Source organism: Alexandromys fortis, unplaced genomic scaffold (assembly GCF_014885135.2).
Source record: "Alexandromys fortis isolate MF-2015 unplaced genomic scaffold, M_Fortis_MF-2015_v1.1 scaffold_54, whole genome shotgun sequence".
NCBI classification, from domain to species: Eukaryota; Metazoa; Chordata; class Mammalia; order Rodentia; family Cricetidae; genus Alexandromys; species Alexandromys fortis.
In genome coordinates, this window is record NW_026067958.1 from 4066080 (window position 1) to 4089031 (window position 22952).

The 22952-nt window shown below is 41.5% G+C and overlaps 1 protein-coding gene across 5 annotated transcripts in view; it reads left to right on the top strand.

The window, feature by feature from the left end:
• Positions 1–10749: 10749 nt before the first annotated feature.
• Kiaa1217 (KIAA1217 ortholog) overlaps positions 10750–22952 on the top strand; it is a 479642-nt gene continuing 467439 nt past the window's right edge. For all 5 annotated transcript variants that reach the window (XM_050152641.1, XM_050152630.1, XM_050152627.1 and 2 more), the window contains exon 1: positions 10750–10764. The gene's annotated coding sequence lies outside the window, so the exon portion shown is untranslated. The remainder of the gene's footprint in view (positions 10765–22952) is intronic.

Here is a 22952-nt window from a genome sequence, read left to right on the forward strand (position 1 = left end):
CTCCAGACAGACGCAGGTTAAGATCCTCTCTGGTAAGCCAGCTCATGGGCTACACAGAATATTAGAAATGGGTTAGAACAATATGTAAGAGCTAGCCAATAAGAAACTGGACCTAGCCGGGCCAGGCAGTGTTTGAAAGAATACAGTTTCCGTGTAATTATTTCTGGGTATAAACTAGCCATGCGGGCGGCCGGGTGCCGGGGACGCAAGCCCCGCCGCTCCTATTTCAACATGTGAGGCTATTTCCAGGAGTTATAACTAAGAAAGGAAGGACATCTTTAAGCAGTGTGGCACCATCCTGTAGGATGAGCACCTGTCGAGATAAAAGGAAAGAGTCTATTACTATACACTTGCCTCTCTATTTCTTGACCTCCACATGTGAGCCACCCTTCTCCACCACACGCTTCCTGACATGAAGGACAGAAACCTCTGAAGCTGTGAACATAAATAAATCTTTCTTCCTTAAGACCTCTCCCCCAGACACCATTTCCCACAAGAAGGCCATGACCAGCACAGCAGACAGAATAAGTGATCGAAGTAATTTAAATGAAGACATGTATTTTGGATCATGATTTCAGGGGCTTCGTCCCTTGTGGCATAGAGGGGGATATGACTATTAATGAGCATTCCTAAGTATAACTTCAAGCCATGGGCCCAAAAAAATTGTTTTCAAATTCTTATGAGGCTGTTTGATCTTTAGCTAACCTATGACCATTAGAGGGTTAGTGTGTGTGGTGCTTGTTAAAGTTAGAGAAAAGGGGAAGTCAGTTAGCATTGTGTAAGGATGGCAAGAAGCTATGCTGAGATGTCCCAGCAGCCAACAATGGTTCTGGTAGCCAAACCGAGTGATCTGAGTTCAATCCCCAGAACTCACATGAGGAAGGATAGATATTCCAATGAAATAACCACAGTTAACTACACAAATGCTCTGCCACTGAGCTATACTCCAGGTCTGAAAATGCTTTCCCTTCATGTATGCGTGTCTGTGTGTTTGTGTCTGCACCTGTATCTGTGTGCATGTATGTGCACATAGACATATGAGTGGCTGGAAGACAACATGGAGGAGTTCATTCTATCCTTCCATCAATTGGGTCCCAGGGATGAAAGCAACAGGGATGAAAACAAATGTGGCAACATGAGCCTTTGTCCACAGAACTATCTCTTTGGCCATCAGATAAATTTCTTATTGTGGTAAAATATACATAATATTAAACCCGTTGTTTTTTTTTTCATTCTAAAGTACACAGTTTTGTGGCATTAAGTCTTCACTGTTTCAAGGAGAGGCAGGCCACTTGTTTGTGCCAGCTGCCGGCTAGCTTAGCCCTGAAATAACCACACAGAAACTGTATTAATTAAATCACTGCTTGGCTCATTAGCTCTAGCTTCTTATTGGCTAACTCTTATATTAATTTAACCCATTTCTATTAATTTGTATATCACCACATGGCAGTGGCTTACCAGCAAAGATTCTAACCAGCATCTGTTTCAGGCTGAGAATCCATGGCATCTCTCTGAGTCTTTCCTTCTCCCAGCATTCAGTTCTGTCTTCCCTGCCTACCTAAGTTCTGCCCTATCAACAGGCCAAGGCAGTTTCTTTATTCATTAACCAAGAAAAGTAACACACAGAGAGGATTCCCACATCACTTTAGATTGAACAACAATCTCTATCATCCATCTCTCTCCAGAATGTTTCATTTTCTTCAACTAAAACTCCCCATGTTTCCCCTCCTGTCCCTGTAAACCCACTCTCCTGTCATCCCTGTGAATCTGACTTTTTTAACTACCTTAAATTACATAGAACCACATAGTATTTGGGGTTTTTTTTTAGTGGCTACATAATCCCATCTGAAATAATACCCTCAAAATAATTCAAATTTTAACATATATCAGAACTGCAATCTCTTTAAGGCAAATAATACCTCATTATGTACATAGAATAATACATTCACATTCTCTTTATCGAATCATCTCTCTTTAAATTTTTGGAATCCACATACATTTTGGGTATTTTAATAACATTACTGTGCATTCTAGTCCCTGCTTTTTCTTGAGCATAGACCCAGAAATGGAACTCCTAAATGACAGCAGATTCTGCTTAATTAGTTGGGAAACTGCCACGTTTCTTTTCTTGGTGGCTGTGCATTTCACGTTTCTCCCATCAACATACAAGGATTCCAGTTTCTATACTTCCTCCCAACTCTCATTGTTTTTGTTTTCTCAAGCCACCAACCCTGGGAGTGTGAAGTGGCACTCACGGCAATGCCGAGCTGCGGTCCCTGACTAATGATGATGCTGAGTGACTCTGTATGTGTTTATGAGCCTTGAACAAGTGTAAGGATTCATGATCTCACATTCCAAGAACGGAGCCATTCCTTAGTTCCCTACTTTCCCTGGGTGTTTGGCTTTACTTACGTACAGTGTGTGTAGTGTCCATGGGACATAGGGAAAGTGTGACCCTTAGCCCTGTTTCAAACACTCACACTGAGCTTGATGACGGAGCAGGTGCACGACTTTCAGGGTGTTTGGCGGACACACTTCTCATGGGTGGCGGACACACCCATGCTCTCAGTAGTTAAACACACAAGCTATCCTCCAAAGCTTAGCACGTCTCCGGTTTTATTCAATTTTCCTCACTCACTCTTGATTTACTGTTCTTCCCACCATCATTAAATTAGAGCGTCTAAAATCCTGTGGGAACCAGAAAGGAATCCGCTGGAGCTACAGAAAGCAGCAGGTTATTTGCTCTCTTGTGACATGCCATTGAATTAAATGTCATCCCGCATTTCAACAAGTGTCTGCGAGTTAGGGAGCGGCCTCTTCTATTTTAAGATTTGGCTCTTACTGACCTGGAAGTTTAAACGTATTTTATGCTTTATAGCTAAAAGCAAGTTACTGTCACCTCTCTACACTACAGTGAGAGAAGAAGCAAGCTCGCCATTGGAGGGCTGGAGAGATGCTTACTTGGTTTAAATCCCCACATTGTGTTTCTCATTAGGAGGATTTAAAGCAAGGGCAGAATTCCAGAACCTTTGCCTCTTTTGCATTTTAAAGTGGGTAAAAGGTCACTAGATACTGCTTGGTTGGGCTCAAAGATTTATTTCAAGGTCACACCTACAGTATCACTACTAACAAGTAATGGTGACTCAAGGCATTGTTTTCAGGTGACTGTATTTAATTTATATTGTCAATTATACCTGTATACGCCAGCCTAAAAAGAGAGCGTGTACTTGAGGATCCTCCTCTGAAAGAGTGTACCTCAGGATCCTCCTCTGAAAGCATAGCATTTTGCTTTATGCTCCAAACTAACGGGATTCCTAAAGTGACACAGCAGAAGCTGGCTGTGATTACAGAGTTTCAGCCCCCATTACAACCTGGCCGTCTAACACGTCTGTGTTTAACTTTCTAGATGGCTTGCAGCTCTACTTGTTGGTTCAGATAAGTCAGCCTTCTATGTGTAGGAGGGTTTTGCAATAAAAGGAAGAAAAAAACCTTCTTGGCATTGGCAACTTTATAGCATAATGAAGCAAATCCCAAGTCATTTTCATATTCCTTTACAATATAGAGGCACAGATGGGTGACATCGTAGTGTAAAGCGACTTTTACTGAAACCATTAAAAGTGTTTTTGAAAGAATCTTTAGAAATTGGACTGGTTAAATCAAGAAATCTTCATGCCACATTTAACTTGGAAGTTGAGGAATCTGAACTCGCTAGCCTTTGTCCTTTAGCTAAGACACGAGAAATGCTGCAAGAAAGTTCAGCCCATAGATTGATAACCGGCACTCCAAAAGGTCTCCCTACAGAACTGAATAACTGTATATTACTGAATTGCCAAAGCCTGCTGTAATCCAGGTAGCCAAAGAGCTGCGTATTGCCTTCATTGCCACTATTTTATGTAGTTAAGTTAGACTTGGCACTGGCTGTTTGAGAAACTGAGTCTCACCTCCAGCAATTGAATGATACGATGTTCAAATTTTAGGATGATATAAATTTGAGAAGTTATTCAAAGCTAGCCTGGGAGTCAGAACTCAAACATCCAAAGAGTTGGTCAAAGAATCCATATTGCAGACAGTGTTCATAAAGGCAAGAATCCGAATGAAATTCACAGATAGTTTTAAATGACTGTTATAGACTGGACCTTAGCAAACAACAGATGTATCTGTCCAGCTATGGTTTTGTAAATAAAGTTTTACTGGGACACAGCCTTGCTTGTTGGTTTACATTTTGTCTGTGAATATTTCCATGTGCCAATAGCAAAACTCAGGTGTTGAGAAGAGGTCATTCTGCTCAGAAGGATTAAAATATCTACTCTATGTCCCTATATAGAAAAGATTTGCTGAAGCTTGCTACAGTATGTTCTGCTAATAAAAAAAAAACTGATATAAACTAAGACAAAATAGGAAATTGGTATTTTATAACCATTATAATTATGCTCTTTGATTCATTGTAAAATTGACATTTTATAATCATAAAGGTGCCTTCATATTCATGATCTCATTTGAATGTTGAAACAATCCCGTGATGCATGAGGGGAAACACTATGGAGCCTTCTTCCAGGTGATCCAGCTCTGAGAGCTGAAATGACTTCTCAAGGGCGTAATGACAAGTCTGCATGTTCTTCTGGCAGGGTGAGCTTAGACACACGCTGCCTACTTGTTTCTCTTGACAGCTGCTCAGCAAACAAGATCAGGAGGCCAGGGAAGGGCAAAGGTCAGGAAGCTCCAGAGAGGCCCATGTGCATTTTTTGTACTGCTTGGGTAGTGTGGCAGCAGCCACCATAGGAAGCTGCCTTCCATGTGGCTGCTCTGCCATCTGCTCCTGTGCACAGGAGATTTTCTTCCCTGGGTTCATTGGTCACAAACCCTGTCTTATCTGGGGACTCATCTATAGGGTTTCTCACACAGGATTCAAAATGGAAGACACTTTCCAGGTCACTGCTGTGACTGAACAGGTGCTCCATGTCTGTCCTCAGTACACACATTAGTTAAAGACAGATATTTTGTCTTACACAGAAGTCAGGTTCTTTGACCAGATGGCCTGAGTTCAAATCCCAGTTCTAGCATGTATTATCTGTAAATTCTTTGTGAGTTTCTAGACCTCTGCATGTTTCAATTGACTCAGCTATAAAGCGAGTCTAATAGTAGTACTACCCCGCAGGCTACCACTGTCCACACCTACCGTGACTGCTGGCATTTGCATGCTGGGAGACACCTTTATGGACTTGCACAGGGATCCTGATGTCCTCACATCCAAGAATAGATATGAGTTGTTACCTGCCTTTTCTAACCCAGGGGACCTCTTCAGGCTAGGGAAGAAGGTAGAATTCAGGAGAGTTAACTCCATAGACCTGAACAGCACATACAACTTGGAAGATACTAATGGTCTCAGCTTTAGAAAAACATGACAATTTCCTGGAAAGGTGGCTCTCAACCGGTTCAGTCAGTCGCAAGGCTAGGGAAAAGCTTAGTTTGAGAACCCTTGTCATGTGATGTTTCCTTGAAGAAATAAGAGGAAATGTCCATTTATAAATGATCTTAACTTCCATGTTTAGAAGAAGAGAAAGTTGGCTTGAAGTTGATCAGAGCAATTTAAGTTAGCTAGGTAAACAAACCAGTAAACACACAGGACCAAACAAACCAATCAAACAAACAAACAAAAAAGGCAATCCATGCCTTCTGAGTTTAGAAAACAGACTAGACCAGACAAGCAAAGAGCAGCTCTGCACATGGCTTGAGCGAGCTCAAACACACAGGATCCCCTGAGAGCCAAATGCCAGAAGCCATCATGTACAGTGTTCTACAGACCAAATCCAGGAGCTGTGTCAGAGGTCAGAGGTCAGAGGAGACCAGGAAGAGAGTTAAGGGGAGCAGTTAATGGGTTTACTCAAGCTACAATTTTGAATATCATGTTCACTCTTTTCATTATGAATCCTACCAAAATACTAAAATTCCCAAGCTGGTAGTATGTGAGGCAGGGACATCTGGTTATAAAAGGCTCTGGGGGCACATTGGTCTGAGGAGGAGCGAGGGAAGGAAACGCAATGAGCCATTCGGGAGGAGCTGGGTATGGTGGCACACGCCTGTCATTCTGGAACTCAGAAGGGGAGGCAGGAAGCTTGGGAGTTCATATCAGCTTGCTATATTATTAAGACCCTGTCTCCAAATAACTAAACTTCAATAGCAGCAACGACAGAAGTAGCTTGGGACAATGTCCTCATGCCTGCAGAAGTAGCAGTGATGAGTTAGGGTAAACTTGGCATTTCAAAAGAAGAGAAACCTTTACCTGCTCTGCCTACTTTGCTGAGCAGAGCTCGTGACAGTGAGATGTGGATATCAGAGAGCCCCGGAGGACAGAGGTTGGCCCAGCTCAGGCAGACTAGACGTAGTAAAGGAAAGGCTGGTGAGACTGGACCCTTGTCAGGAGATACTATACCACCACAGGCCAAAGGAGAGCCAATGAGTTGAAAGGAAGGTGCGTCTATGCCTGGTTGGCTGGGAAGCTGATACCGCTTGTAGTGGTTAGGATCGGGACTAGATGGCAGGTACTTGTTGGACGTAGAAGAGAAATTGGCCATGTAGATTAAAGCAGTGTTTCCAGAAAATATTCACATGAGTGTGGGGGCTCCTGGAACATGATGGCGTTTGTCCTATAAAGATGTCCTTCTTAATGGGTCACTCAAAACTCAAGAGATTCTTTGGGATCCAGCGGCAGCAGCTTTGTTGTCTTTAGACTCAAGCTATTGATAAAATAGCACAGACACTACAAACCCCCCTTTTTCTTTTTGCTCAAATGCTAGGAAACTCAGAAATAAGCTCCTTTGTCTCTGGTCTTATTATTAATTATTTTTTATTTTAACCTCACACAATTAATCCTAACAGAGTATTATTTTGCCAACCAATTTAGGTACTTTTAGAAATAAAGTTTTTTTTTTTTTTTAAGTGTGTCAAACCTCTTGTATTCTGTCTTTCTTTTGAGTGATGGTTCCAGACACATTTGGTGCTAGCTGTCCAAGCAAATGCTTCTAGGTCAGCTCTCTTTTGTTTATCTAAAACAAAAATATCCCATACCACATGGACTCTGGCTGTATGTGGCCTAAGGGTTTGCTATGCACTGAGTGACAAAGGGTCTCAGGAAACTTCCAGCGAGTGGAGAAGGAAATTAACGAGCCACGTGGTGCTTTCAGGCCTCCCCCTTGCATAAGCCATCTTCTTTCAAAGAGATGCACAAATGTTAGCACAGACTGGCCAGTCTGTGTTGGGAGTGATGGGGGGACATGTTTACCTCAAGTATCACAACTCAAACCAAGCATGGCCAAGAAACAAATGGCCAAGGTGATGAGTAACATGAGTTTGATGTTCTCAGACAGATTCACCACACAGCATGTGAAGCGCAGATGATGTCTGCAAAACAGAAGAAACAAATGGAGCAACCAAGGTGCAGTAGCAGCAGTGGGCAGGAATGGTCCTTCGGGGACTTTCACACGGGGATGCAGGCTAGAGCATCTCCCAGGGCCCTGTAAGTAAGAGATATGCCTGCAAATTGCGTGTGTGAGGGTCTGGAAACCTAGCTTTGGCCTTACCTGAAATTTTAAGCCATTGGTCTAAGTTAAAGCTCAGAAACAGTCCATTTGAGAGGTTTCCAGATAACTATAACCTCTTAGAGCCTAGAGACAGTTGTACCAGCAACAACCACCCCAGGTATCCCAACATTCAGCTCATGTTTTATATATTGTATGTATTTTATATAACTGCACATATATGTATTGTTTAGTCTAAATGAATGTATATTATATAGTTGACTATATGCATCCATAATATATAATTACTAAACATATTATGTGTATCTTATGGATACTTAATTATTGGCTTGTATAATATATTCTGTACATGCATGTATATAAATGCATATGTCCCAGTAAGTGACATATTATTTTATATGTGCATTCATAGACACAGACATAGTCTGTATACAGACATGTATGCACATGCATAGTTGTGTGTGTATCTAATATATATACGTATATACATACACATACATACATACATATATATAATACAAAAGTCTTATTTTTGTATTGGTTGTTTCTCTGGAGGACATTGGTATAGGCTCCACCTCTTCCCGTATCCTGTTTCACAATCATTGCTGATTTTTTTTTTTCTGTCTTTTATAAGCTGCTCTGGTTATCCAGGCCCTGTTGGAAGAGACAGGCATGCTACACCTATATACAATGTGATCCCTGCTAAATGCTTCACCCACTGGGTAGGAAAACCACCTGTTCTAGACAGCTTCAGGATTCAGCAGCGTTTCTTTCCTGGCATGGATCCCTCACTGGCTTGCCAGGCTCCAGTGCATGGCCAAGTGCCACAGGCTCAGCAGCCATTGCGTCAGTGCCCACTTGGGACTGGGCTGTACTGCTGGTGCCCATCTCTTCGGTAGAGAAACCTGGACGATGAGGCTTCACTCAGCAGCTACAGGGCGGCTAGGCTCTGACACACTGTGCTCAGAAGTCTACAAAGAAGCCAGAGTTAGGTTTTTTTTTTTTTTTTTTTTTTTTTTGTTAATCTTATTCCTGAAAGAGACTGCAAGGAAGATTCCGAAAAGAAAGGAGCCAGGGGCAGCATGACTTTGGACGAGATGGAGAAGCCTTATGCTTCTTCATCAGACACCTAGCCTGTCTGATTTGGACAGGATTTTAAAGAGTGAAGGGGTCACTTAAGTTTCATGCTTTTTAGTTCAGTGATGCAGTGGAATTCGGGAAGGCATTGGCCTGTCATCCTCACAGGTTCCTGATGTCATTAAGGGTTACTCCCAGGTTCTCTGGGTTTTAGTGGTCTAAAACCACAAGTGGGATCCCACTGGGGACCTTCAGTTCCGAGTCAGGATTTAAGCTGCCGACTCTGGTGGCTCTTAGGACTGACTGCGCCAGATTTGCTAGGTAGTGTTAAAGTCAGGGAAATTTTGGGCAGATGAGGTGAGGAGGTAGGTGTGTGTGTGTGTGTGTGTGTGTGTGTGTGTGTGTGTGTGTGACAGAGACAGAGACAGAGAGACAGAGAGAGACAGAGACAGAGAGAGACAGAGAGAGAGATTACCATTTACCGGATGAAGGGAAGGGCAGGTGTGTTATCTGAGGCCATCTGTATTGCCTTCTGGTTGATCAAAATTATCCCAACTTTATCATTTAAATGACAGGAATGGTTCTTCCTCTGGGGAAGGCATACTCCAGTCGATTCCAAAATTTATACTCTTCCTGGCCTCTCCTTCTCTCTTGATGCAGGGCTAAGTGGCTGCACATTTATCAGGGCATTTGTGCGCTAAGGCCATTATATGATCACAGACTCCCAGAACGCTTTTCTAGTTCCTCGAGTGTATGTACAGTTTCTCCCTGAGGGAACATAGAATAATTGAGGTTGGAAACAGCTTAACCCACAAGTAGTAAAAATCACTGACATGGGAAATGAAGAGGGAAAGGGGTCACCCTTAGTGCAGAAGGGGCTGCATGCTTCTAGTGGGCTCCTGTGTTCAGTTGGCGAAAGGACTGTTTTCGGCCTAAGGAAAACCTGCGGCATGAACACACCTGAGTTTTACATGTTACTGTCAGCCTTTCAGAACACGGAGTAATTACAACTACTCAGAAGGAACGCCAGGCTCCTTTAAAGGTAAAATAACACAGTCCCAGATTCTCAACACACAGATACATGCATGCGTGTACGTGCGTGTGCACACGAGCACGCCGCGCACACGAGCACACCGCGTGCGCACACACATACACACACACACACACAGAGGGAACATGCACACACATATACCCCACACTCCCTTATACAGGCATACAGCTCTCCTTTCATCTGCTATCGGGTGCCACACAGCAGCCCCAAGTGGTATGGAAAATGCAGTCTTCTGGCTTTTCTCTCTTTCAACGGTGCTATTCCTGTTCTGTAAACAGTAGAAGTGTTTCTGTAGGTGGGCATTCATTGCACTGGCCAGTCCTAGACTAGAATCTAGGAATGTGCTAAGGCAAGGAAATATCTGCTTGTACAAATGCCTGGAAGCCTTACGCGGCACGAGCTCCAAAGTCCTGTAAATCTCACATCTGGCTCATTTTCCCGTCCTGTACCTGAGTGGATGGGGCTGTATTTACATTCGTTTCCCTTTTCTAGTCCTCCAGCATCTAGTCTGAACGTGCTGGGGACGTCTCTGGGAGCGCTTGCCTGTATGCATATTTTACATTCCAGAATCTGCAGGTCCCTGGCGTTAGAGCATTTACCATTGAATACTTGTCTTTGAAACACCTTTCCATTCCACAGGAGTGAAAGGCAGCAGGATGCCTTTGTTTAAAAAAACAAAAACAAACGAAAAACAAGTGCCCCCCCCCCCTTCCCCGCACAGCCCAGCCCAGCCCAGCACTTTCTATCCAGCTGAACTCCACACTGTCACTGGCTGTTGAGAAGTGTAACTCGTAGGATAAATTTTAGAATTTGCTGCCCCAGTAGGTGCCATTCTAGAGCTGATCTTTCTTGTTTTGTTTTTATTCGGGGGTGGGGTGTCTTCCCTGCCGTTTAAAATGTCCAAGTCCTCCCGCTTGGCTAAATCCTTCTTTACTAGCGCGGCTTCTAAGCTGCCATCCTCTAAGAAGGATGATTTAAGCAGCAAGTCGAAGAAAACCAGCCTAGGTGAGAAGACGGAGAGGACTGGAAGTGAAGGAAACTTGGAGAAGCAGGTGCAGGCTGTGGCGACTCCAGCTCCGCGGAAGGCAGCGGCTCACAAAGGTAAGGCTGCAGGTAGCGGCTGGCCTCCAGCCTGCCTAGAAACTTTCTGCTTATTAACCCTGACCGGTAACTGGCGTAGATACAGGTACGGCAGGGGCGCAGCGTCTGTGCTCAGCTGTGTCCGTGGCCATGCACCCTTTCCCAGTACACTGTAAAATAACCAATCGTTAGAATGGTGGAAGAGATGGTGGTTTAATTGAAGAACAATGAGAGCAAAGCTGGGGGTTGTGGTTTCCTTGCAGATGAGGGTTTGTGTTTGCATTCTATACTCTTTGATAATCTGATCATGTGTGCATAAAGTTTCTTGCTGTTGCTTTACCTACGTGGAAAGAAATAGAAAAGTCTCCTAAAGCCATGTCATTAATTAGCAGAGAAAATTTTGCATGTTTAATTATTGGCAGTCTCTGTTTAAAATCATGCTTCTCTGAAATGCTAATCTAACAATGAATAAGAATTCTTTGCCAAGTGAGGCAAAACTTCCTGCTAACCTTGTTACCTGGGTAAGTCTTTCAGAAGTGTGTTAGAATGTGTTGCTTAACAAGAGTACTGTTAACTATTTGACCTGGAACTGAAAAATGTTGACCTACTGAGAACTTCTGTTTTATTGTAGATAATCACAGAGGGCAATTCAATCGTATTTTAAAATTCTAATACCAATTTCTCCCACATTAAATTTCTAAGAAGTATTTTACAGTGCTGATTTTAATATGCTTTGAGCTCTTGTCTAACAATATAATAGCTTTGTCCTGAAGAAAAAGTTTTTATTTTATGCAGAAGAACAAATTCATTTTGTAATTTCAATCCTGGCCTCTTCTGTTTAAAAACTATTAAAAGGAATATATAATGGTACATTCTTGTGCTGTACGCTACTTCAAAAGATGCAAATATCTTTCTAGGAATAATTTTTCTTCATTACCTTTGTTGTTGTTTTGTCCATTTGAGCAATTAAGTGTTTGTATATAAAAGCTGGAGCTAAAAGATTTTGTGAAAAGTCTTGCATAAAACAAACACGGAAAAACTTTAGAAGTATTGAGAGAAGTTGTTGAAGAGACTGAATTTTGGCTGCCTGAAAAGGAAATTGTGCTATGATAATATCCATAAATATTCAATGAAAAAGAGTGTCAACCTTTCTTCTCGTACAGGATGTTCACATGCGTATAGTGCACGCAACTGTGTCTATTTGATATATCAGGAGGACCTTTACACAAGTCCAAGCAAGTTCTTAGTCCAAGGATTATTGATCATGCTGACCCTCTTCTGGCCAATTTGAGGATGCATCTGAAAAGAATTTGTAGGTGAAAATAATGTTTGATAGCAATTGTTTAGGGACTTTGCTTTAAAAGTCATTAAAACCAAGAATTTTTATACAGTACAAGATCAATATGATAATGACATTTTTGTAAAATAAATAAACTAGCAGAAGATTATAAATTAACAGAGTGGTATTTTCTTCATACCTCTCTGGGAGGAAAAGGAAAGCTAAAACATAAAAATTTTGAGATTAGCCAGGCATGGTGGTGCAAACCTTTAATCCCAGCACTCAGGAGGTAGAGGCAGGTGGATCTCTGTGAGTTCAAGGCCAGGCTGGCCTACAGAGCAAGTTCCAGGACAGCCAGGACTATTACACAGAGAAACCCTGTCTTGAAAAACAAACAAACAAACAAACAAAAAAAAAACCACACAAAAAAAAAAGAGGGAGAGAGAAAGAAAAAGAACTTTTAAGTTGAAAACAGGACAGAAAGACATTGTTAGAATTAACTTTTGATCAAAATTCTTTTCAAAAGCAGTCTCTTTACCCCAGTTAACACTACTCATTATTGTCATGACCATGACCAAAGCAAGTTGGAGAGAAAAGGGTTTATTTGATTTATATTTCCACATGGTTGTCCATCATTGAAGGAAGCAAAAGCAAGAATCTGGAGGCAAAGGCTGATGCAGAGGCCATGGAGGTGTGCTGCTTACTGGCTTGCTCTCCATGGCTTGCTCAGCCTGCTTTCATATAGAACCTAGGACCACCAGTGTAACCCCATCCACAAGGGGGGAGGATGGTCCCCTATCAATCACTAATTAAGAACTTCCCCTATAGGCTTGCCTACAGCCCAATCTTACGGAAGCATCTGCTTAGTTGAGGCCCCCTTCTCTCCATTGCCTATACCTTGTATCATGTTGATATAAAATTAGCCATCATACTTTCATATCATATAGTATCCATAGGAATGTCAGTTGTTGAAGAGCAATAGAAATTCTGTAACAGGATTATGTTAGGTTTTCATTGAAGTGGTGTCATGTGATTAAGAAATCCAAGGCAAAAAGGAGATTGGGAGGTACTGGAAGAGAAAAGGGAAACTTTGGTCAGAATGTAGATAGATAGATAGATAGATAGATAGATAGATAGATAGATAGATAGATAGATGAATAAATAAGTAATTAAATACATCAAAAAAATCCAAGGCCAGGAGCAGAGAGATGACTCATGGGTAAAGTTGCTTCATACCATGCCTACTCTCTTCAGTTCTACCCCATCTCTGCCAGGGACCCACATGGTATAAAGAGAAAACTAACTCACACAAGCTTTCCTCTGACCTCCCCACTTCTGCCATGATACACAACAGACATGCACACATGCGCACACACGCGCAAGCGTACCATAAATAGATAAATAGATGTGAGGATGAATACATGATAGATAGATAGATAGATAGATAGATAGATAGATAGATAGATAGATAGATAGACAGATGTAAGAATCCTGGGGATGGAAACACGGTTCAGTGATTAAACACTGGCCTGGCATGTGAGATCCTAGATAAAATCTCTAGCACTATAGGAAAAAAAACAAACAAACAAACCCAAGTCAGACGTAGTGGTACATGCCTATAATTCCAGTATTGGGAGGCAGAAGGATTGTGGAAATTTTGAAGCAGTCTAGCAAGACCCTGTCTCAAAGTAAAGAACAATCCTAATGTTCAGACATGTTCAACAATCAGACATGCCATTGTGTTTGCATTTGAGTTGAGCCTTGTTGTCCTCACAGAGATCTTGGTTTTACAGTTTAGAGAGTTAATTGCATTTGTGCCATGAGGTGCCTTGGTCTTTGTTACATGTCTGGTTTCTTGTTACCCAACTGCATTTTTAATTTTGTTTAAAGTCTGAGTCTCATCTAGTGTATTTCACAAATTACAGCAGGACTTCACCTTCATCTGCTTCCAAGGTCCCCTACTCTACTCTTTAATGTTATAATCTATGCTTTTATTTCACATTAAAATATTAATGTCATGTGCTGTTACCATAACTAGGTCTTTCATAGTTTATCTGGTGACCAGTTCTAAACATTGAAAATTAGCAAAGCATATAACAAAGATGACCTCATAAATATTTTTCATGGCTAATGCAAGACTGCTGTGGGAGCATATTTTGCTCCTTCAGCCAATAGCATTTAAGATACCACTTGGGCATGGTCTCTTATACTATAAAAGCAGCGATAACTGTGCGCCCAGTAACCATGCGCCTGCTCTCTTGCTTCCTGCTCCCGCTTTCAGCTGCTAGACTCTGTTCCTGTTCACGTCGAATACTGTTGTCTAGATCAGTGATCTGTAAGTTTTCCCTTTAAATAAAAAACCCTTTTATTATTCATAATTCTGAACTGGTGTGGGATTGTTTTGTGACTTACATCATCACAAGGCAGGTTCGTGGATGCTCACCTTACTAGACCTGGATGGAGGTGGGTGGTCCTTGGACTTCCCACAGGGCAGGGAACCCTGATTGCTCTTTGGGCTGACGAAGGAGGGGGACTTGATTGGGGGAGGGGGAGGGAAAGGGGAGGCGGCGGTGGGGAAGAGACAGAAATCTTTAATAAATAAATAAATTTTAAAAAAAAAGATACCTGATGTTGTCATTGCCGCTAGTGGTTTTAAAATCTTAGTCTTCTTCTCTGTGGGGCATTTCCAGTTTCTCCAAGGAAAGAAACACCTTTCTATCCCAAATGTGTTTCTGTTCCCTTCAGCCACATTGCCTGCCTTTTCCTGCCCAGTTTCTAGAACATTGAACAGCTATCTCTTTGCTCCATTTTGCTGAAATCACAATCCCCAGAAACAGAGAAAAGGCAGAATGGGAAGAAAACGTTCTGCGTGTTTGCATGTCCCAAATATTTTTCTTCTCTGTTAAAGTCCCCAAGGTATTCTGAGTGGATATGGTTTTCTAGATCGAATCAGTAGCCCTGGACCACTCGCACATTCATGCTTTCTTTGTAGGTAAAGTTTTTCCTCATTCTTTCAGAGCTTTCAGGATCTGCTCTTGATCTTTGATGTTTCAGAACTTCTCTCAAGTCTTTGAAAGTGCTGGGTTTTTTGTCCACTTTGACTGGATCCTTAATGGGCTCTTTCAAGTCCAAGGGTGCCCTTAGCCCAGACTATCCTCATAATTCTTAGATGACTTATCTGTCTGTATGTATGAACCTCTAGTAGTTGACTGGTGTTGTGTGATGTTTATCTTTACTTATATTTTTAATTCACATTTTATCTTTTGGATCTTCATTTTATTTTTCAACTCCTCTACTATATAATTATGATCGTTGTGCTGTGAATGCCTCAGGAGTGTTTGTCACTCTAATTTTGAGACCACAATACATGACATTACTTTATGTGTCTAAGCAGTGTGCTTGCAAGGTAGTCACTTAGCATAGTTATCATTGCCTCTGCTGCTTTGAGGGTACTGTGAAATGATTAACCTCATCGCTGGGATGCTGCTACACTTTTCATTCCTAATCAGTGATCCACGTGGATCCCGGAAAAGAAGATCCAGGTCACCAGTGATCCGGATCATAGCATTCATAACTGTCCCCCTTAAAGAGCTTCTGCCATGATGGGAATCCACCAAATTGGAGATTAGTGTTAGTGTATTCTGATACAGGCTAGGTCTTTCCAGTTCAGGGTATGAGTTAGTGTCAGGACTGTGGAGACTCTTCCCTTCTTTTGCTCAGATATATTCCTCTTGATGGTGGTGTAGGGTGTGTTGCTTTCATTGGTTGAATAAATAGACTGCCTTGGCCTTTTGATAGGGCAGAAACTTAGGTAGGGAGGAAAGACAGAACTGAATGATGGGAAGAAGAGCAGAGTCAGGCAAACACCATGAAGTTCCAGCCTGAGACGGATGTAGGTTAGAATCATTCCTGGTAAGCCATGACCTCGTGGTGCTACACAGATTACTAGAAATGGGTTAGATAAAGATGTGAGAGTTAGCCAATAAGAGGCTAGAGCTAATGGGCCAGGCAGTGTTTAAATGAATATAGTTTCTGTGTAATTATTTCGGGGCTAAGCTATCTGGGTGGCGGGACACAGCCCGCCACTCATCCTACAACATTGTGGCACTGTTCTGGTTTCATTAATTAATTGATTCACATTTACTTGTATGGTCCTTGCAATATAGCCCAGGGCCAGATACTGCTAAGTAAGTGCTCTGTCACTGAGTTGCATTTCAAACCTTGATTTATTATTTTAATATAATAATCACTTTTTAATGCATATGTTTGCCATGGCACATGTGTGGAGGTCAGAGGACTACAATGCGGAGCCAGTTCTCCCATCAACCTCTACATGGGTTCCAAGGATCAAACTCATTGTCACCAGATTCCTGCAACAAACACTTCACCCACTGGGTCATCTCATTAGGCTTAGCGCTAAACTTTTAAAATTGTATTTCCTTGCTACTTAAAATAAAGAAACTCATTCTTAAAAGTTGGCATGGCTTCCAAGAAGGTTGTTTGAAGTAACAGCCTCCCTCCTCTCATGTATTTGCTGTAACAACAACAAAAAAAAAGATGATCATGGTGACATTTAGTCTCTTGAGTTCTACCAGTGTGGTCATTGCAATTAGAAGCAGCCTTGGGGAGTCTTATGACTTAATGCTATTCCTGCACTTATTCCTGCACAGATTGAGAAATTGAAACATAAAGTTTGAGGTAGTTCCCCCCAGACTATTAACCCAGAAGTCATAGAGCCAGAAATCTAATTCCATGATTTTTTTTAATTAAAATATAATTCCATCATTTTTCTCTCCCTCTCCTTCCTCCAATTCTTCACATGTATCACCCCTCTGTACCCTCAAATTCATGACCCCCTTTCCGTTACTTGTTATTGTTACAAATATATCTATATATGACTAGATATGGACATACAACCTGCTGAGTTCATTTACTGTTGCTTGTGTATGTATGATTTCAGGTCAATCCACTTGGTTTTGGATAAGCAATTAGAAAGCTCATTCCTGTGGCTGACTAATTCTCCCTCTCTCATCAGTCATTAGTTGTCTATAGTTCTTTATTTAGGGATTGGACCCCATAAGATTTCTCTTTTGTACACAGCATGTTTATTGGTGCTGCCATCGTTCAGTTCTTGTTTAGGCAGCTATATTGTTGAGGTATTATGGTACAACTTTCCTGTGATTTCCATAATTTCCCAGTAGGCTTCATGGACCTCTGGCTCTCAGAGTGTTTCTAGCCCCTTCTTCTGAACTGTTCCCTGAGTCTTTGGTGTGAAGGTTGTCTTGTAGGCAAATCAACTGGGGCCTGGTCACAGCCAGTTGTCCTCCGTATTTTGACCAGTTGTGACTTTTGGTGATGGTGTTTGTCTACGACAAAGACAAGATCATTTAATGAAGGGTGGGAGATGCATTCATCTGTAGACATAAGGATATGTATTCAGAATGTGGGTAGGAACTAATTCCATAAGTTTTACCTCCTGACCTTTTACATCAGACGTCTATTCTAAGGCACCTTTTTATACAGAGCAAGCATCTGCTCATGGAAGAAATGAATAACGCTAGCCAGACTTAGCAACTATTCGGTCTGGTCCCTGAAGAAGAAAACCCTTTGGTGACATTCTGTAGCTCAACACAAGCCCATTGGAGGCAGGAGTGGAGGTGCACTCCCCTTAGACATTTATGCCAGAGGCTGAGGAGGGAGAACTGTAACTCAGGGGCAGCCTGGGAGACAGAAAAGTAGGCAAGGAAGGAGATGGGCTTCTGGGCTGAGCCATTTTCATTTCTTAGCTAGCGTGTCTCTTTCTTAGACAAAACCAAGAAACAGCAAAGGAACAAACAAGTTTCAGAGTTACTAAGAGTGTCACAGACTATGAATGCTATCCTAACATGGAAAAAGCTATTGTATACATAAATACCAATATTCTAACTAATGCCTACATTCATGATCACAGAGGAACACACAAGTGCGCTCTCTCTCTTTCTCTCTCTCTCTCTCTCTCTCTCTCTCTCTCTCTCTCTCTCCTCAAACAAGTCAAAAAAAAAAAAAGTCTTTTCCCATCACACATGACCTAATGGGCCAAATGCAAGCCTGTAGGCCCCAAATCACTCAACTCTAATTCTGTTCTGACACAAGACTCCCTCTGTGGCCTTGAGCAAGGCAATTATCCTTCCTGACTGAGTTTAGTCGGCCATTAAAGAATAATAATATGTGGTTTCTGGGAAAAGGATTGGTGTGGATTAATGACTTAGTTAATGTGTGTCTGGTGTTTTCAAGAGTCCATGCCCCACATAAGTAATTGTAGTCAAGTACAATGAGGTCTCTGTTTATCTCTGAATGCAGAAGAAGGTAAAGGCTCACACTCTCACAGTATCAGGCACGTAACCATGCCAGAAAAACGCCATTATGATCCCCGGGTCACATGCCCTATACTGTTATTTATGACCAAGAGGAAACCTCGCAGGCTCTTGTTTACCAGAGGACCTGCTGATTTTAATTGCCTGTGGAAGCCTGGAGCCTAATGTTGTCTACCTCTATTAGTCAAAAATATTAGTTACCAGCGCACAAAAATGTCTTCATTTTCTCTAGTGGGGTATGAATTCATTCTGAATTCTACTACTGTTTGTGATGGTGTTAGACCCAGGAACAGTGGAATAATGGAGAAAGGGGTCTTTGCTTCAGGGAGGCAGACCCTCAGATGGGTGTACTGGCTGAACTGTGTTTTCTGATAACACGCTAATAATAATAGCAAGCAGTTTTCCACTGGTAGGCCTTGTACTTTGTCTAGTATTGTCTAGAAGTGATACATTTGTACTACTACCCAGCATGTCCATTTCTTTCCCTGGTTGCCTTTGGGATCAATTTCACCCAATATTTGAGAAGAGCTGATAGCTAGAGGACTGTTTCTAATTCAACAAAGCATTGGTAACCCCCACTCCAACCCACTCATTCATAGTTTTGGCTTATCATCAATGCCAGTGAGTTCAGATTCCTGCATCCAGCATCTGTGCAGGCCAATAAAATTCCCTTTATCCTATTAAAATGTGCACGACTTCCTTTGCATGGCTGTTTTACAAAAGAAAATTCAACCTTTTGAATGCTTCTTCCCCGGTTACTTCAAGCCAACTTTTCCCTAACTAAATATAGCATGAGATATGACTGTGTGAATATTTAAAATAACTCTTACATCTGGAGTTCTCTTTATTTTCCTCAACCAACCATACATATGCTTCTAGGACCCGTGAAAAGCAAGAGTGGGTTTGTTCTGAGATATATATATATCATTTTAAAGTTAATCTGAGATCGCTTTTGTTTGATGTAGACTAGCCTACTTAGTGTAGAGAGATCAATAACTCACAGATGTAACACCTTCACAATGAAAGAATTCATCTCTCCCTTGAGAAATAACACACACGCACGCACACGCGCACACACACACGTGCACACACACGCACACACACACGCAAGCCACAGTTACTTCCTTTTGCTTTTAAGTCAGTGCTTCCATCTGTCCATGCATCCTGAGTGAGAAAGACAAGACCTGATAGATGCCTCCAGGTTGACTCACAAATCTTCTCTTCTTTCCTGAGAAGCCCACTTGACCTTGGATAGATATATGCTGTCTCTTGTGCTATGTGACTTCCTAGCTCCCTGTCTTTACTTGCTTATTTCAAGTCCAAGAAGAGTGGGTATTGATCAGATTATCACTGTGCCAATCCCTGGGCAATTTAATGCTGGAAAATTGCGACCAGTGTCTCCTATTGGGTTCTTAAACAAAGCTTTGTTCCTGGTTACTCCCAGGGGACTAAATAAATGTATTTCTCCCTTTAAAAAAAAACTAAATATGAAATATGACTTTATGTTTCTGTTTTAACTAGAATTTTGAACAAAAGCAAGAAATAAAAACCTTAAAAGACATTCTTTTCCAAAAATCTTTATTATTCAGGGCTGGAAAGAGAGCTCAGCAGTTCAAAGCATGGGCTGTTCTTCCAGAGGATCTGGGTTCAATGGCCAGTAGGGTTCAAATCATCTGTAGTCCCAGAGGATCTGACACCTTTTTCTGACCTCCTCAAGCACCAGGCACACAAGTGGTTCATATATACACACGCAGCCAAAACATCCATACACATGTAAGAAATTACATTTTTGAACGTTTATATTATTCACTAACCCTAAAACAGGAGTTAATAGTCTAGTGATTTTTCCTCTATGTGACCTTAAGAGACTGTATAGAAACAAAAATAGATTTCTTTCCTAATTCTAATAAAATGTTTTATTACCCAAACTACATTTAATCTTCATTCCTTGTACTGTTTTAACTCGGCATGTTTTATATATTCATTCAGTCTTACATCTTCACTTCTGATGGACCACTTTACGTTCAAAATACTTTCCTTTTATTATTCATTTAAGCAACTACAATGTGGATAGCTGAAAAATGACCAGAATTAATATAAATTAAAGGACAAAAATATATTGTCACTTTATTGGTGGACATATTTATAAAAGTTCCTTAAATGAAGAGGAAAACACTTTATTTCACTTGGTGACTCAGGAGCAGATGATTGGGCCTTGGCCTGTCTGTCTACCTAGCAGATTCCTCCTTTCTGGAACTGCACAGGCCAGTCTTAACTCATTGTCAGGTGTAAGCAAAGGCAGTGTCTGGGAATATAGAAGGATGGGGAAAACAACAGTTTTCTCCTTAGTGATGCTGATCCTCCTGGCTAACTATTGGGCTTCCTGAGTTAATAATCTCTAATCTTAAGTCTGGCCAGAGGTCCACCTATGTGGTTCTCTTACCCTTTTTTAATGAGAAGGCAACAGAAGCATCACAGGTGTTCAGGTTATTTAATTTTTCATGTTTCCAAGATGTAAACTTATATTAGCAAAATGAATTACAAGTAACTATAAGTAAACATGGATTCTCATATGGAAGAAATTTGGTTAAATGTATCTGTTAGAAATATATATATTTATATTTTATATTTATTGATAACTTATATTACAAATATAGTAAACAAGTTAGATTTTAAAGGAAATGAATTACTGAGACATTCAAATTATAAAGATGCTTGTAACTGACTGATAGCTTACATGCATTATGAATAAATAATATACAGACATGGTATTTGATATATCCATTGCATGGAAATATACTTAAATTTTTCCATTTTAATATATGCTAGAAACAAATTTGCCAGATGTTTCTCAAGCCAATTTAAAAATATTTAATAGTAGTTGCTTTTTAAAAATGATACCTGTAAGGCCTTTACCCAATAAAGAACAAATCCACAACTGATCATTTACTTTATATCTGGTATTATCCAGAATTCTGGAATCTTAAAGAAAGTAAAACATTGTTTTTCTCTGAAAGATTGGATTTGATGCCTTTACCCTTGGTGGGACAGCATCCCTGACAAAAGCAACACAGGAAGAAAGTTTATTTGTATTGTGGTTTGGTGAGCTACAGTTGGTCGTGGTAAGGAGAACATGGCTGATTGGGCAGCTCTCAGCTGTGGTGGTGGGGCTGTCCACATGCATGCACCACATGGACACACCTCTTTAAAAAAAGCTTTCCCAGGGCTGGAGAGATGGGTCAAGGGTTAAGAGCATAGGCTGCTCTTCCAAGAGGACCTGAGTTCAATTCCCAGCAACCACATGGTAACTCACAACCATCTGAAATGAGATCTGGCGCCCTTTTCTGGCCTGTAGGCATACATGCAGGCAGAACACTGTACACATAATAAATAAATAAATCTTTAAAAAAAAAAAAAAAGCTTTCCCACACGGAGTTACCATGAACAGATACATGAGCCTATAGGGCATTTCACATTCAGTCCAAATGATACCCGAATTATCCAAATATTGAAATAAAACCTTGCAATAGATTGGTGTACAAAATAATGAATCTATGAAAGAAGTAGAGCAGGCTGTTTCCCCAGGTGAGAAGAATCTGCCAGGTTGGAGGAGAGTGGAACCATCATCAAAGATGATGCCGCATTTGGGAAATGGCAAAGTGCCCCAGGGTGGCAGAAGTCAGAGGGAAGGAAGAGAAGTGAAAAACAATGGAGAGAGGACAGTTTTTTTCTGAAATGGAATCTGTGCTGAGCTTTTCACTGCATCAGTGACTATGTAATGTCTTGCTTCTGTGGACCATGGGCCTTTCTAGGCTTGAAATGCAGGCCGTAACATATTGAGGCTGGGGTCCCACGGGGCATAGCCAGTGAGAGAATTACCTTTCTCATTGCCACGACCTGACAAGAAACACCTTAAGGAAGAAGGGGTTTGTTTGGACTTACAGTTTAAGGAGGGATATAGCCTACCAGGCCCGGAAGTGGAGTGCACAGTGGGTAAAGGAACTGTCAAATCAGCAGTCAAGAATCAGAGGGAGATGAACGCTGGTGCTCGGCTCATCTTTTTTTCAACCAAGGGCTGGCCCCGTGGATGATACTGCCCATATGCAAGATGAATCCTTCCTCCTTGTTTGCATTTTTTTCTGGACTCAGCCTCATAGACACACCCAGAGTCGTTTCCGTGGTAACTCTAAATCCAGTCAAATGGATCGTGAAAATTAACTCCCACCGCCATGCTCAATGACAAAAACTGAATGATAAAAAATTATAGGGGGCCGGGCGGTGGTGGCGCACGCCTTTAATCCCAGCACTCGGGAGGCAGAGGCAGGCGGATCTCTGTGAGTTCGAGACCAGCCTGGTCTACAAGCGCTAGTTCCAGGACAGGCTCCAAAACCACAGAGAAACCCTGTCTCGAAAAACCAAAAAGAAAAAAGAAAAAATTATAAAGAACTGTTGGCAAATGAGCAGTGCCCCACCCCCTACCTCCATAGTTCCTCTAGTCAAGAGAAGAGTCTATAATACAGGGCCCTGAAGCAAAGAGAAAAGGGCATATGAGCTGCCCTGCAAAGGCAACGGGCAGA